Consider the following 10,740-nt stretch of genomic DNA (forward strand, 5'->3'; position numbering starts at 1 on the left):
CCTCACACTTTTCTTCCATCATGAAACTTAAGGCAGTATACTTGGCAGTAAAAAATTCTATAAAAGTTGGCATGGGTCCATTTCTTTCTGTCAGCTTAGCTCAAGCCATCAAAGCAACTTGACTTGATCAAGCATTCTGCACACCTGTATCTCTGTCCATGGCAAGTGCAAACAGACCTTTGAATTTTTCTATGGTCACGTATTTTACAGATCTCACAAACACTGAATAAGCAGCACCATTATCTGGAACACAGGCAACATTAACTGGCAGACCCAGCTTTCAGTATTACAGATGCAGAGAAACGTGGATTGAGCCGTTCACACAGGAGACAGTGAAAAAAAATCACCATACATAATTGTGCCAGATTTTTCCTCAAGCAGTGCTTCCTGCATAGAAAATTGGTTGGATCTGGATGAAAACTACTATTAAATTATGCTACCAACAAGGTTGTGCACACACTATATCTTTAAAGCACATTGTTTCCGTCAAAGAATTCTGAGGCACTGTAGTTTATCTCTCATAGATTTTCAATTCCCAGCAACCTTCAACAAATATCAGCTGGTGCCCATTACCAGATTGTTTCCCCACATCAAACTCCAGTTCACTGAAGCTCTCATCTGAGCATGTGCAATGGCTGTCTAAAACATACAAACCACAGCTTAATCATAGCTTCTGTTTTCAAATCAGATAGATGCTGGATTGAGAGAAAGTATATCAAACAGCAGTATTTCTCAATAAACTGCAGGATTCATATGACTTGTGGCCCACATCATGTGCAGCCCTCTTCAGACACCAGCAGGGGGCATGCACTGGAGTGGGAGTAAATGGTAATGGATACACAGCCTGATTTTCCTCCTCTCCCAAACCAGTCAATATTCCATTCACACTGAACATTCTCAGTTCTCATTGGCCATTTTTCTTCTTTCCCTTTCTTATTTGAGGTTCATGTGTGTAGGGTAGATACATTTGTGATCAATCCCAGCCACATTCAGTTCTTTAATTTCTCTACTGAGAACATACAATACTTCACAGTGTGAACCAGGAAATCACCTGTCCATAGAATGATATGGTTCTTCATCTCTGTGTGTTCTGCTCTAGCCACTCCATACTAAGAACATAGATCAGGCCAATGGCTCCTCTGGTGCAATATCCTGTTGTTATACTGTCCAAACAGATGTCAATGAGGGAAGACCATTGAGGGAATGAGGGAATCACCAACTGTGATTCTCAGCAACTGACATTGGGAGACATCTTTCCCACCCAGGTTTTTACCCTGTCACTCTTCTCAACGTTCTGTGCCATTGAGTTTTGCTAGACCTGATTGGGGGTTCCTTCCTTTTAGTCCACCCCTCCCACCCTAAGAGTAATCTGTGTCTGCAGATACATCCCTTCTTCTTTGTGGATGGTGCAGTTTTTGCTACATAGGCATTCAGAAGACTCGAATTTGAATTTGTATCTAGATCTTACCAATGTTTAAGGTCAGACCAGACTCTCAACCAGCTACTATTTTGTTCCTGGGTCCAATTGTCCTGATTTTGAACACTAAAGCCTTAAATGGCTTTGAACCAGGCTATCTGAAGATAGCCTGATCTTTAATAATCTTCAAAGGACCTTCTCAGATTTCCCTCACCTTCTGAAGTGAGGTGTGCAGCAACTAGTAACAGTGCCTTGTCCATTGTGCCCCCTTGCCTCTGAAACTGGCCTCTGGAATGTTCTACCAGATCAGTGGCAGACTTTGGGCTTTCAAATTTCAGTGGCACCCTCTGTGACACCAAAATTCAATGCTCACCCCTGACTCTCACCTTCTGTTCTAAGTCTTTGTTGCAGCTCAGTGCCCAGTGTGAACGAACTGGCTGCACTCCCCTAAATCCGCCTCTTACCAGACTCCCTATTGATTTTAGAAATAAACTAAAGATGCTGCTCCCTCTACCCCCACCCAGGCTTTAATACATTTTGGTGCTACAGCTATTGTTTAATTTTGTTGGGTATTTTAATCTGCTTACATTTTTTTTTTTAGTGATTTTAAAGTGGTGTCTTTATCCGGTTTGCTGCCTCAGGAGTCCTTATGATTAAGAGATGAGACATAGTATTTTAAATAAATGAAAGACTGTGGCTCAGTGATAGGATACATATTTTCTATGGAAAATGGGTTCCTGTGTTCAATCTTTGGAATCCATAGTAGGGCTGATGAAGATTCTTCTCTGAAACCTTGGGAGTATTGCTACCAGTTAGTGTAAATACTGAGCTAGATTAGTCCAGGAGAATGACCATTAATTCAGGCTTCCTCAACCTCGCCCCTCCAGATGGGTTACAATTCCCATCATTCCTGACCACTGGTCCTGCTAGCTAGGGATCATGGGAGTTGTAGGTCAAAAACATCTGGAGGGCCGAGGTTGAGGAAGCCTGGACTAATGGTTTGCTGTGGTATAAAGTAGCTTCCTATATTTTAACCTCTAGCTTGTTAAGCATTCCTTTGTAGGGTAAAACAGGGTAGAGATAAGTGATGGTAAAATACATGTAGATCATGGGTTCCCAAACTGACAAAGTTCTTCCCTGATGTTTATGCCATGTGTGGTTGCTCTTGGTTAATGTATGGTTTGTGAAAACATGCTAGACGTGTCACTTTTCTTCATCTTGATAATGATATTGCTCAGACTAATTGCTGAGAAAGAATTCCAGCGCACACATACACAAATATTTTGAGCAATTAAAATCAACGGTACTTACTTTCTGGCAAGTGATAGTGGCTTTACACACATTTATTTAAACAGTCAAATATGTTACTAAGGAAAACAACTTGGTGAAACAAACAGATTAATACTCTCGATGTTGCTGTCAGAGTGGAAGTAACTGATGTTTTGCCTTTTGAATGTGGTGAACTTCTTCTACCACAAACTGAAGCCTGCTAAATCGGATTCTATTTATGGGCAAATTTGCATATGTGTGAACGCGAATGTTGTAGCCACAGGGCAGCAAGAGTTTGGTATATCACCAAGAAACATACCGGTAGTTTGCCGTTTAATAAGGACATTAGCGGAAAATCCGAAGTCTAAAATAGCAAATGCCAATCTATAGACAAGTTTTTAAAAGTACATATATACAGTGCAGTATTTTCCCCTACACTACTTACTCCATTTGTGAAATCTGTCTTCTTATACTTTATGGTGTATCATAATTCAGTCCTTCTTAAGACTAAAACAGATTAAATCAAGGTAGTTACTTCTGTACAATATTCTGAAGGAAGCGTGTACAATGTATAGACAATTCCTGTTTGTGGAGTGTTTTGACTGTCACACTGCAAATAATACTAGAGAATGACATTTTCTTAAGAGTAAGGTCAGGCAATGTAATGGGTGAGGTATGCAGTGATCCAATTCCTAAGGCTTACATGATGCAGCTTAGTGATGCCACATGATAATAAACACTGGAAAAACACCCCTTTCCCAAAGGAAAAAAAAAAACATGAAAAAATGTTTTCAAAGAAATTTTGTTTTCAAAAATAATTGTTTTCAAATAATTTTTTTTTAGTGAGAAGCCTCTTGTGCAATATTTTCCTTTTCATCACGACAAGTGAACTACATGTGTACACTGTAAAGTAGTATTTTAAAATAATATTGCTACGGTCATTTGTGCTGCTGCAAAACTTTCAAGATTCAAAGATGGCAGTGTTGCTGTATTACTGTAACATTTCATAGGCAAATGTGAAATTAGGAATGCATCTGCTGGTCTAGATTCACCTGTCATTGAAGAACTGGCCCAGTGGACACTACCGCTGTTCTAGAAAACTGTTTCTGGCAGTGACCTGTCAGATTTGCTGAGTGTCTCTACATTCTTCAAACTCTTTTGATGTCTTGAAGACAGCCCAGGGTAATACTAGGACTGAGCCAAACCTTCCCTATTTCACAACCTCATTTACAGGTGGCAGCTGGTGGGGCATATTTCAGCTTAATTTTCAGGAGTGAAAATTGAAAAGCGGAAGGGACTTCCTAACTGTCATAGAGCTCCTTTCCTGATGTATGCAACCATTCCTATACTTCCCCAGAAGTCCCGTACCAAAGCAATACATATCAACACACAGGAAGGAAGATCATTCCATGAAGCGAGCAAAACATGAACCAGTGGTATAATGAAGATGTACTTGATGAAGCAAATGGATCTGGATAGTGCAGTTAACATTCATAATGGTGAGAATTTCTTTTTCCTCACACAAAGACCGACGCAGACCAGCTTTTGCATCATTCTTGCAAAATAATATATCCAAAATTTTCCAATACTGAATTGGCTTAACCTGCTGAATGTAAAATTCACTTGATTCATACAGTAGCTGTACTGATGACAATACACCAGAAGGAGTTACCCAAAACTGTCCTTTCCCTTTACTGTCGAAGAAATATGCTGTGACTCATGCAAATGGATTAAAAGGTGAATCCACCACAGATTTTAAACTAACAAAAATGCTGTGCACTAATCCTTCAAGTACTAAAAAAAAGCCACACCTGAGGCAAAGTCATTTTATAGTTTAAGGAAATCTCAAAGAAATGTTTGACTGAAGAGTTCCCCAAGGCAGATTTTCAGTCACATTTCTGACTGATTTGTGGGCTGTATCCAGAAGAGGGTTTGCCTCACAGGACCAAAATATAGGTCCCTGTATACAGATGTAAGTGACACTGTATTCATTATTAATTTGGTTTTTCTACAGCCATGCAGCACATTTCACAAAGGAAGCTGTTGCAGGAGATGCTGGAAACTGCTAAATTCTCTGCCGGATCTAGTGGCTCCTAATAATTGTGAGTCATAGATAACATTTTATTATGTGGAGGCATTCAATTTATTTACTTCATTTTTAAAAGCACACTTTTCTTCCAAAGAGTTCAGAGTTGCACATATGCTGTACTACTTGCGATGATTCACAAAGTGATTGTTGACTTCTGGGAAGACTTCATAACCTGCCATTGCTGAAGAATGGCTACTTTCTCCCTCTGGTATGAGAAAACATACCAACTTAAAATAATAATTTTATTTTGCAAAAGAAAAAAAACCTAGACTAAATCAATACTTTTTATTTTGCAGAGCTCAGTTCGATGGATGGGGTATACCTAATTTATATTTCTACTACTCTGCATTTCAACTGAGCTGGTTATGATATATAATCAAAGAGAAACCGAATAAACACTGGGAAATCAAACTATCTAAACATTTCTTGCAAGGAGAATCTTAAACCAGATCCAATAAACTCTATACCAAATTCATTTACTAATTGTACTATTCAGATATGGAAAACTAGGCAACCTAAATTTGCACCTATTCCCCCCCCCCCCAGTAATTCCAATATCAACTCACCCAGATTTTTTTCCAGCAAGGGAGAGAGAAGCAATCTGAATACTGCAAATCCAAAAGTTTATACACATTACAAGTTTTCTATTACCAATTATCAACCTATAGCTAGTAACCAAATAAAATTGACTTTGTCAAATCATAACACAAACTGGATTTATTTCCATCAAATTAATAGTTTTATTATAAAGGAACATGTAAAAACACAAGCTCTGAGACCCTTAACACAATTTATTAAACACAGTGGCTAGAGAGGGAAAAGGATTTGTTTCTAAATTGTACTGTTCTGAGTTTAGGAGACATAAGCTGTATGCTTGAGCGCCTTTCAAATTCCTGGATCCAATTTCAATTCCTGGAAAAGCCAGGCTAACTTCCTGATGAGGTAATTGTTGATGTATGGGTCATTAAGGTAACAAAGGAAGTGGCTCTGTGCGAGATGACAAATAGGTGGGACCCTCTCCCCAAACTGCTAGTATTTACAAAGACAAAGGCCAGGAGTGAGAGTTGGGTTATGAGAGCTAAAAGTTAGAAGTTGGAAGCAGAATGGGAAGAGAGAGAGAGCCATGCTTGACTTCTGTTGGATCCAGGGGTGCCAACATGGGCCCCAGATTATGGGTGCCCAGCGGTCTACGACATAATGTGACATCCTGACCTCACATTGAGCCATGACATTACGTTGTGAGCTCCGCAGCGGTGCCTGGGAGCCATGGAAGTCATGTCCAAGGCCCTGCGAGACCTCAGACTCCACCTCCAAGGCCCCGCAAAGCCTTGGACATGACTTGCAATGCTTCGTGAGGCACTGGAAGTCATGTGACTGAAGATTTTTTGATGATGTAAATATACGGTCAAAAGAACTGGTCTTATATATGATCTCGGCAGCACAAACAATAATTGCAATTCAGTGGAAAACAGCCCAAAATCTTACACTGGACGCTTGGTACCATTCACTCTAGAATATAGCTATAAAGGAGGAAATCAAGCATAATTTGAGATTTCGATGAGTGCTAGAACCTCCAGACACATTTTATATGATTTGGCATTCCTTTATGACATATACAGTGGAAGCATCATTTTCAAGATAACCTTCATCACAAGCCTGGCAAATCTGAAACTAAACTTAATGATCTGGTAAATTTGATAGTCTTTACTTGGACTTTGTTAATTTAACTCATGTCTAATTACTCATTCCATATGCCTATTTTATAGTTTTGTTTTTCATCTTTAATTTTTTGTCGGCTGTTATAATTGTATCTGTTTTATATACAGTATAAAATGCAATGATAATAATAAAAACTATACCAAGATAACCCTCTGCACATTATGATCCACTGATGAATACAAGGAAGAGGCCACTCCACGGATTCGTTTAGGTCCTAGTGCTGTGCTGGTTCTGCTTCTTCCTTTGTCCATAAACCATGTATATTCTCCACCAGTTGTTGAAATGCTCGATTGATTTCAGTTGTTGTCTTTATCAAGAAGTTCCTGCAAGGAAACAGAAACCTGTAATGATGAGATGCTAGATGACATTTCATACACAGTATTTTTATGCTTTCCTCATTTTTCTGAGTGTTGAGAACTCCAGGGATTCACCGCATACTCTAAATCTGTTTCCTTTGGGAGGAAGGCACTGGAGGCTTGTGGCATTTTTGTGATGCAGGGCTTATGGCTCAAACATATATAGGCTGGACATGGGTGGAAGCTTCACAACCTGAACCCTCCCAAAATATATTGCTCCCTCATTCGGTTTATAGAGGGTCATCTATGTTCTTCAGAGCTCCCAGGAAACTCTACGGCTCTTATACTTTATTAAGCCAACCAGAATGCCACAACAAGCTTTTATGTTCACTATAACTCTTCACCAGGCCGGATGACAAAAAAATGCAAGGGAGGAGGCTCTTGTTTGAGCCATCCCTATCTGCATCTGGTAGCAGCCTGAAGATGGGGTGGGAGGAGGTAGCAGGCATTCATATGAAACCCATTCTGGTATGGATGGAAGGACCTGCTAACTGCAGTTGTCTCAACTTCTTATTTTTCCAATCTTAAATTCAGTTCTCCAAATTTCTGCAGCAATTTTTTAAAAAATAACTAATGAAAATTCACCAGCAATTTAGTGAAAATTTATCCCAACACATACATTTTTTATATGTCATTTTGACTAATGCACACATTTTTGGAAGCAATTTTCCCTAACATAACACATTTTTTGTATGTTATTTTCACTAATACCTTCATTCTTATGCACACTTTCCCCTGAGATATGCATTTTTGTAGGCACTGGTTGGCTGGAGAAGTGCATTGCAAAATGGGAGTTTTGAAGGTTAGCAGTATTTCAGTCTGCATACTGCACTGTTCTGGAAAGTGTGGATTTGATAGGTTTGGCTTTAAATTTAAACTGAATTGAATTTGTCCCCCATCCCTACTTTCAAGTGCTTTGCAGGTTCTAGGTTGTACCTGGCCTCCCAGGATGGGCAAAACACACAGTGGGTGAATCCCACCTCTGCCAGTAAGCTACCAATTATACCACCCACTGGAGTTTGCCAATACCCTTAGCCAAAAGCAGTGCAATGCTGAAAGAGAAAAGTTTGCACATGTAGCATTTTTTTGTAAGCCAGTCGAGTATAAACACACATTGTCCACACTTTAGTGGGGGAGAAATATATCTGTTATGTACTGAAGTTCTCACCCTGGGCCAGCAGGGGGATACTGTAGATAGTTATGCAAATGAAGGATCGAAAGTGACGTTCAGTGATTGGATAGTTTTAGAAAGTTGTTACAGTAACGAGGTTCTGGAGCTCTATATAAGCAACTGAGCCCTTCAGTTCAGTTCTGTTCCAGCTTACAAATAAAGAGCTGCTTTGGAGAAATCGCTGTGTCATCTGATATGTTCACCCACAACTTAACAATATTCCAAGTACATATTTTCACTGTAAAGCTGGCTTATTTCTATAATCTTGTTCCTGTAGCTTGAACCTCCACAATTGAACCACCGCCACCAATGACAGAAATGTGTCATCATCACCATACATACCTTGTCTCAAGAATGATTGGATTCTGGAAAGCACCATACAAGAACTCAGCAGTTTTAGGAGACACTTTGTTCACAGCATCGAACACATAAAATGCAATTGCGTCAGGTATGACCATCCAATCATTACGGACATGCCTCTTTGAGATGGCTTTAGCATCAACTTCTGCAGAGGGGAGGGGAGGGGAAAATGAATTTAAATTCTCTTCTGTAATTTAGTGTCCAGCTGGATACAGGTATTGCCTAAGAACTTCAGAAGCAAGGCACATATCTTTTGTGTGTGTGTGTGTGTGTGTGTGTGTGTGTGTACACAGACATGTTTACACAGCATTGTCAAGATCCATAAATAGCATAGGCAGGGGGAATGATAGATCCCTTGCACTACGACATTTCTGAATCTGCTATTATGCAGAATTTGTTTCTGAGCAAAGGGTGGGGGTGAAAATTTAAAGCCACAAGCTTTAATTTATTAGCTGACAAAATTCACTAACATTTTCACTGTGAGTTAAAGATTGTACTCAAACCAGTTGCCCCAATTGATCGGGCGTGTCTGTCAGTCTATGAGAAAACCTCCACATAAGCAAAACCCTGGGACTAGGGTTTCATCTTGTATAGGATGGCAAGATACAGCATTCATCAAATGCACAGTATCTGATGAAAAGAAATGCAATGTGGCCCTTTCAGTACCTAAATGAATCAGCCTACTAGATGAATAACTACATTTTTAAAGTAATTAATCATTTGACAGATTTAATAATAAATACTCTCTCCAGTGTCTAAGGACAGTGGAGTATTTGGAGTTGCAATTATTTGACTTTGAGCTGTAGAATACATGAAGAACTCTAGATTATCCCCCCTTTTCCCAATGACTTTTTGACTCGTGTTTAGTTCAACAGTATAACCGGGTATGGTGATAGCAGGAACCTATATTCAGCAAGCAAAGCATATCTGAAGCCATATCAAAGCACTTTTGATCTTACCAGTAAGGGTATTTGCAAGGAGAAGGATCAGAGTGACAGCCCAAGCTTTATACTGAAGCATGATCTAGGTCACTGTTTCAGAAGACTCTGATGCTACAGTTGTACAGTGCTGCAAAGAAAGCACTCTGTCAGTATTTTGTAAGGAAAATGCGACACTACCGCCACACTTGAATAGAGACCAATAATCAAATACACATAGCACTGCTGAAATCAGCTACAAATTTCTATTTGCTTTTTTCCTTCTGCCACACCCGTTCACAGGATCTGTTTGTGCAAGTTCTTGTTATTATTTATGTTATTATTTTTCTATACCGCCATCATTTTTTAAAAAAGAAAAAAAATAACATGGTGACAAACAGCCTGAAATCAGTAATAAAATCACCTGCTTAACAAAATCGCAAATCAGTGGCCAACAAGTATATACTTACTGTATGTACTGTACTAGCACAAAAATTGTAACAAATACAGTGGTACCTCGGTTTTTGAACGTAATCCGTTCCGGAAGACCGTTTGACTTCCGAAGCGTTCGAAAACCGAGGATCAAAGGGCTGTCAGCAAAGTCTATGGTGAAAATTGAGAAACACGCCGTGGAAGCCGTTTGACTTCCAAGGCGTGTTTGAAAACAGAAGCATTCACTTCCGGGTTTTCAGCGTTCGGTTTACGAAACATTTGGCAGCGGGCACGTTCAAAAACCAAGGTTCCCCTGTACAGTACTGGAGAATATCCCCACAGCCCACCCAAGACATATTGTTGAATGAAAAATAGTACAATGGTGCACTCCACATTCAAATTTCTTGAAATGTATCATGTTCAATATCTCCCCTAACTGATCTGCATTATACATACAGACAGGTCTTTTTTCACTCACCTTTCTTACTGGCAGCGGCTGATGTCACCTCTGAAAGCAAAGCAGACTCACTAGTCTCATATAGATGTATTTAAGGGGTCATAGGTCTCTGCTTCCTCCACATCTGCTCTTTTGCAATAGATAGGTACAGAAGTGTGGAGTCCCAAGGAAAACAATCTGATGAATCACATGGTAAAAGTTTTTAGTTAACCCTTTACTCCAGGGGCCACTAACTCCAAGTTTGGGGGCCTGACGGAGCCCTCCAAATACATTTTGCAGCATGCTACTTTCCCCTCCTTTAAAAGCAAGTGGGGCTTGGGGAAGGAGCTAGGGCAAGTTGTGGGGAATAGATGAGGGGATGGGTAAAATGTAAAGGGAAAGTGGTTGATGAGGTGTGAGGGAAGGGCGGTTGGCAAAGGGGTATGTGAGGATGGCAACTGCAGTGAAAAGCGGGACAGCCCCTATATTTGCTGTAAAACACTTAACTGATTTTTTATTTCTCTTGTCAATACCCTGTATTCCTTTTGGGTTGTTGTTTATTTGTTTTTGTGCT

Source organism: Podarcis cretensis (assembly GCF_951804945.1).
Source record: "Podarcis cretensis genome assembly, chromosome: 4".
Classification (NCBI taxonomy): Eukaryota; Metazoa; Chordata; class Lepidosauria; order Squamata; family Lacertidae; genus Podarcis; species Podarcis cretensis.